Genomic DNA, 7,396 nt, shown 5'->3' on the forward strand with positions numbered 1-7,396 from the left:
TAGTCCCATTTTAAATTACCACTGGCAATGAATGAGAATTCTTATTGCTTTGCATCCTTGCCAATATTTCGTGTTGCCAGTCTCTTAAAATTTTAGTCTTTCTAAAAGACATGTAGTAGCATTGCACTATTGTTTTAATTTGCATTTTTTTTGTAAAAATATATTATTATACTTATTTTATTTAAAAATTTCATTATTGTTATTAAATTTATTTCAAAAATTACATAAAGAATTATAAAGGGGAAAGGTGGAAACAAAAACTGTTTTTTTTTATTTTTTAAATTTTATTATGTTATGTTAATCACCATACATTACATCATTAGTTTTTGATGTAGGGTTCCATGATTCATTGTTTGCTTATAACACCCAGTGCTCCATTCAGTATGTGCCCTCTTTAATACCCATCACCAATTTTTTAATGACAAATGATGTTGATTTACTTGATATAAAAAGATATCGAAGATATCAGACTAATAATAACAGAATCTAAATTCTGTTTTGAATTTTGTTGTAGAATGGTGTATTGTTTTAATCCATAATTTCTTAATGACGTATTTTATTTTATTTTATTTTATTTTATTTTATTTTATTTTTTTATTATTTTTTGTTGTTGTTGTTATAGTCTTGAGGTCTTTTATTTTCTTTACATTTATCATTCCATGAATTCATAGGGAATGGGTTCCAGCAGTTCGGGCTCTTTTCCATTAGTTCTCACAAAGTGTGCTTCTCTGGGTGGGGCAGGCTGGCGCTTTAGTTGAACCCAAGTACCTTTCTCTTTGGCTTCCTTCTTTTTCTGATCATTTTCCTTCACACGTTTCAGGAAGCTATCTCGGCTCTTTTGAGTGTTTAATATGCTCAATGTGTACACTAATTCTCTTGGCAAGAATCTGGCCCTTAACTTGTTTGTTTACAACAATGCCAACAGCATGCTGAGTTAACACTGTAGACTCTTCCAGTTTTACCATGGTAACATTTGTGGGGCATTCCTTTTTGAACAGTGCCCATTCCCTTGATGTCCACAATATCACCTTTCTTACAGATTCGCATGTATGTGGCCAAAGGAACAACTCCATGTTTTCTAAATGGTCTAGAGAACATAGAGTGGGTACCTCTCCTCTTTCCCTTTGTGTTGGTCATTTTGGCGAATCACTGGAAGATGGCGGTTCCGGCTGAAAGGAAGCCTAATGACGTATTTTAATCAAGCATCTTTTCATATGCTTTTTTTTTGTCACCTGTGTATCTTTTTAGTGAGGTGTCCAGATCTTTTTCTAGGTTGTTTGTTTTCTTATTATTGAATGTTAAGAGTTCTTTGCATATATTGGATACAAAACCTTTTCAGATATGTTTTGCAAATATTTTCTCCCAGTCCGTGACTAGTCTTTTCATTCTCTAAAAAAAAAAAAAAAAAAAAAAAAAATCGGCTTATCTTTTAATCCCCTATCCCTGTGCCTACTAAATTGTTACCTCCTCATTCTAGCAATCAATAGATTGACTGTCCTGGCTCTGGAGAAATAAATGGATCACTATTATCTTTTCATGCCCTCAGGCTCACACTTCTCTATCCTTTGACCATTCTGTTTTTTTTCTTTTTTCTTAAACATTAAAAAAAAAAATGTTCTACTAAAAATGACTACTCTGTTCTAATTATTTAGGCCAAAAACCAGGAGTTAGCTTTCACTTCTCTATCTCTCATACTTCCCATTGAATCCATTAATATATCCTATTGGTTTCATTTTCAAAACATATTTAGAATCCAACAAATTCTCAGCACCTCCTGGTGTAAGTCATCATTACCTATATCCTGAATTATTACAATAGTTTCTTAACTGGTCTCTCTGCTCTTTCCCCTGTCCCTATAAAGTGCATTCTACTCTGATCAGAGCAACAGAGTTGACTCAAAAGGAAAAGGCTTTCCCCAAGACTCCATTGAAAATTCCACCGCCTTTCTCTGTGACTCTCTTTCTCCATTTTCTTATCCATAGCACTTACTATCATATAACCTACTACACATTTTATTTATATATTTTGTTTATTTTCTGGTCTTTCCAACAAAAATCTCATATCCATTACAGAAGGGATTTTGTCTGCTTTTTTAGTGCTGTTGACAGAATGTCTATAACTTTGCCTAGCACAGAGTAGATGTTCAATAACATATAGATGGATAAATATATTGTCTTTTAATTGGTTTTATAACTATTTGAGACATGGATATTCTTTTCTTTTATATCCCAACTAGCAGTATCTTTGTCTGAATGTTTGGAATCTCCAAGCCTTTCTAAAACTGTATGTTATATATGGCTAGGTGTTCAATAAACACTTGTCAAACGAAAAGAATGAATGCACTTATAAAATACCATTCTATTCCAAATTCAAAACACAATTTAAATTCTATTATTGTTAGTATAATATCTCAGATATTTCTCTATATTGAGTAAGTCAATATTTGGCATATATATACTTTATATGTGTATATTGTATATATATGTATATTTAAAATGAGCAGGATATTAACCTTTGGTTTATCTTTTATGTGATTACGTAGTTGGGCAGACATACTTTAGAATTACTGCTATAAAATCATGCTTAAAATAGAGGAGTAACTTGGGGTGCCTGGCTCAGTCAGTTAAGCATCTGACTCAGTCAGTTAAGTATCTGACTCTTGACTTTGGCTCAGGTCATAATCTCAGGGTTGTGGGATCAAGCCCCACATTGGACTCTGCACTGGGTGTGAAGCCTGCTTGAGATTCTCTCTCTCCCTCTGCCCCACCCTAAAAAAAAAAAAGGAGAAATTGTATACTCAAATATCCTATTATCAAGCATTTTCAAGTTAAAATAGAATACAAAATATAACAAAGTAGTATGTAAATATAATTTAAAATAATATATAAAACAATGAAAAATGAACAACATACATTCCATGAATGAAAATTTATTTTATAAGTGTATTTAAGATTTTTATTCAGGTGAAAATTACATATACATATGTACATATGTACACAGACACACATACATATACACATACACGTATGTATATATACATTTCTATGTTTCTTGATTTATATCACTATTTCTACTTGTATACATAAATACAACTAGAAAACTTATCCCCATTTTCCAAAATCTTTGATGGAATTTCTTGGTGTCCCCTGCGATCCTTATGTGACTGATTTCTTTTTTATTTCAAACCAAATTCTTATTTAACTAAAGGACTAGGCAGATACACACTAAAAAAATGAACTTTATCTCAGTCTATCTTTGGTTTCACCACATTGACTTTTGTTTGGTAGAGTGTACCAGTCCAAGCTTTCTCCTTTAAGAGGCTTAAAAGGATTATATTCCTTATCTGAAATTTTTCTTACATGTTTTTTCATTTATTAATGAGACATGACTCACTTGAAGGGAAGAGTTTCTTTATTCTATCATTTTAACTGAATAGCTCTACCTACCCAGGAGTCTGGCAGAGTGTGAGTCCACTTAATTTAGTTATACTTTGTTTATAGCTGAAACTTACATTGGGTGGTCCTTTCAAACTTCAACAGTAGTAGCAAAGCCACATCCCAAATGCATTCTGCACGTGCAGAACATCAGAATATAACAATAGGATCCTACCACTAGTGTGTATTAAATAAGAGTTAACTCTGTATTAAATAAGAGTTCACTCTAAGATGGGGGAGGAGATATATTACAAATCCTCACAATATAAATTGTAAAATTACTCCATATTCTTGTCAAATTTTATAAGAATCTCATCAAATTTGGGTGGCCTGCCTTTCATGGTATGGCTGATATATAGACACAGTTGTATAGGTCAACATAGGGATCAAAATGTCAACAATCTTCTTGGCATCCCAGCCTCCCATGCTATTTTCACAGTGTGGGAATCCTTTCCATTATTCTCACTCTTTATCCACGTATGATGTTGTGGAAATTTCAAAGAGTCATCAATTGTTACTCTAGGATAGAGGCTGCACTGCCGTTGCTTCTCTTTAATGGGGCTTCTCTGTGTATCTGCTACATGGTCTTTTGATTTTGCCACTGCATTTACATGTGTCTTACTGTGGCAAGGAGTTTGATTTCACCAAGAGAAAACATATTGTAGTGGTTAAGGGCTGAACAGCTGGGATGCGAATCCCAAAAACTCCTGAACTTACTAAGTGTGTAATCTTGGGAAGCTCTTTGATTACTCTCTACCTTCATTTTATAACCTCCTAGGGGGTTAAAGAAGATTCATGGAGCTGAGGTTTGTAAAGACTAGAATATTGACTGCCATAATAAGTGCTAGTTGAGGATTTGTGATTTTTATTTTGTGGTAAGACGTATAGAATGGAGAAGGTGGAAAGCATACTGGGAGAAGTGGCTATGAAGGTTGTACACTTCGCATCTTCCAGAAGGTCTCCCCATCATCGACCTAGTATGATGGCAAACTGGGAGTTGCCCATACGTGACTCCTGGGTCCTATGGTCGGAGGACTTCATACTCAGAAGCTGCTTTCAAAAGTATTCTGGGTCATTAATTACATATGGTCAGAAGGACAAAAATGGGGAAAAAATTTTAAATGAGACTTGTAACAAAAATGATAAAAGAAAATACTTCTATTGTTGTGGAAAAACACAAGAGGGACTGTATAAATACAATCCATAGTGTTAGTTGTTCAAATCCCCCTATCCCCTGAGAATTAGAGAGAAAGGAAAAGAAAACCAAGTAGCTGTAATGTTGAAAGTTTTGTGGGAAAGGCATCAGTGTTTTCCAATAGTTCATGTCCTTCTGAAACTCTGTACATGATTTATGTAAAAGATAAAGCATAAATTGCAGTTAGGTGAATTCAAATTGCACTAGGAATTTCTGCCAAGCAAAGCAGTAAGGAAATGCCATAACTCCTCAATGTCCTGGCTTCATTCCATTTGAATATATTGAAAAACAACAGATAGCTTTCACTCTTAGAAGATGACCACTTGGACATAAGTTGCCTTAATTGTTTAGAATAGCGGTAGCTTTCATGAACTTGAATGTTCCATTTGAATTTTAGTTTAAATTACTGAAATTAGCAAATCTTAAATGTATTAAAATTTTTACTACTATTACTATAATGTTGGCAAAGTAACTGTGTTTCTTTCTCTTTTGGATACTACGAGTCACCATCCTATAAACAGGTTTTAATTAATCCCTTAGTGGCTTCTCTTTACCCTGGATTTCCTCCATCCTACTGGCCCCAAAGAAGAGCCTGAAATAAGGGCTTATATGCAGGTAATTTTTGTTGGCTTGTGATTGGGGAAAGTGAAAGGAGAGAAGGAGTTAAAGCCAAGCCAGGAGACATTCTTGGGTTGAACTGATACCACTGTGTGCAACTGGACTTGGGTCCTGCCGGGTACATCTGAGATGCTCTTCAGAATGTGCCTTAGACTTGTCCTCTCAGGGAATTATCCACGATATTGCCCACTGCAGTTAGGGAACATTAACCCACGGATGGACACCTGTTTCCATTTACCAAAGATGCCCCCCACCCCCCGCCCCAGGGCATTAGTTCTCCCATAAACCCAGGTTGCTTAAGGGCAAAGGTGCAAGGCATGCATTGCAGCTGAGAGGAAGTACTGCCATATTACACGGGTGCAAAGCTGTTGGCTGCGGCAATGACTGGAGGAAAAGGTGACCCATGTGGGTTGGGGCTAGACACAAGAAGTGTCTAAGACAGCCCACTCTACAGGGAGGAAGCAGTAAAACTATCATAATGCCTGAGTCGTTTCATTTCAATCTCCTGCTGATCAGATGTGCTTACTACATACAGTGAGTGAAACCCCAGCCATGCTGTGTACACCACTTTCATACCCGAGAGGTTCTTCTTTAAGAGGGTGGAAGATTCACATGTATGGACTCTTCCATTACCAGATAACTTAATAAATGTTGTTATATTGTTTTTTTTACAATCGTACAGAAATTCCTCTGGGCTAGTTTTTGTTTACCCTTGTCTTAAAAAGTAGGAAACTGAGAGCCAATGAATTTCAATAACTTCTTCAAAGTTCCTTTGTCACGTTGCCCTGCAATGGTAATTATACCCCCCCTTTTATTGTTGTTGTTGTCGCACTAAAATCACCCCCTACACAGCAGTGTTTCAGAAAAAAGGTTATGTTACAATACCTCCTACAGAAGAAAAATACCATAGACTATAATAAAGGTATTGTAATGCTCGTGAGCGGCTCTCTGATTCTTATTCCCCTTGCCTTGGGCAATAGCTTGTCTTGTGCTTCAGCTTCACCCATCTATCCCTAACTACAGAGAAATATCCTAATCTTTTAGACTTAAACATTATAATTCCACTTACTTTAATTCTCTTAAATATCTAGTCTCTTAATGATTTTTTATTGACTATCACTAGCTATAAGAAAAGCAAGCCTTTTCAAATATTCATCACAGAAGATATAACTTACAGAGCAACGTTTCAGGGGAAAGCCTGAATTTTTATGATTCTATGAAAGCCTGAAGATGAAATATAGTATATGGAATTATTTTTCGGCCAAATGTTTTCTCTCGTACGCTTCTTTATACAACTTTTTAGAAAAGGTGTATTCTCTATTTTTTCAGCTGAATATTTTATTTAAACCTTAAGTTAAGAAGAATATATACTTTCTTGTATATTGTAAAAATTGTAAAAAAATTGTATTGTATATTTTAAAAATTTCTTGTCATTGTAAAAATGATTTATTAGCTTACTTTTATTAAAAACAAAGGGCAATTATATTTTTTAATTAATTATCTTATGTTCCCATGTTTGTTTGTTTTTTTTAAGATTGTATTTATTTATTTGACAGAGAGACACAGCGAGAGAGGGAACACAAGCAGGGGGAGTGGGAGAGGGAGAAGCAGGCTTCCTGCTGAGCAGGGAGCCCGATGCGGGGCTCGATCCCAGGACCCTGAGATCATGACCTGAGCCGAAGGCAAACGCCTAATGACTGAGCCACCCAGGTGCCCCTCTTATGTCCCCATGTTTTCATGAACTCATTGCTTTTTTGGCTGTTTAGGTTACTTAAGAAGTATAAAAAATTATATTTTAGTTTTTTTCTAAACAGGAAAAACAATACAAAACAAAAAAACTGGAAGCATTGCTGAAGACCGAAACAGAACAGTCTGTGAGAGTACATACCTGACAAGCCAGCCTGTAAGACATTATTTTAATAATTTTACCTCTTTATGTCTTTTTTTTTTAAAGATTTTATTTATTTATTTGACAGAGAGAGGCACAGTGAGAGAGGGAACACAAGCAGGGGGAGTGGGAGAGGGAGAAGCAGGCTTCCCGCCGAGCAGGGAGCTGGATGCAGGGCTCGATTCCAGGACCCCGGGATCACGACCTGAGCCGAAGGCAGACGCTTAACGACTGAGCCACCCAGGTGCCCTTTCTCTTTAT

General features: G+C 35.6%; 1 pseudogene; it reads right to left on the minus strand.

Moving 5' to 3' along the window:
- Window positions 1-565: 565 nt before the first annotated feature.
- Window positions 566-1,140, minus strand: LOC116624990 (annotated as a pseudogene).
- Between the last annotated feature and the right edge of the window lie 6,256 nt (window positions 1,141-7,396).

Source organism: Phoca vitulina, unplaced genomic scaffold, assembly GCF_004348235.1.
Source record: "Phoca vitulina isolate PV1807 unplaced genomic scaffold, GSC_HSeal_1.0 scaffold72, whole genome shotgun sequence".
Classification (NCBI taxonomy): Eukaryota; Metazoa; Chordata; class Mammalia; order Carnivora; family Phocidae; genus Phoca; species Phoca vitulina.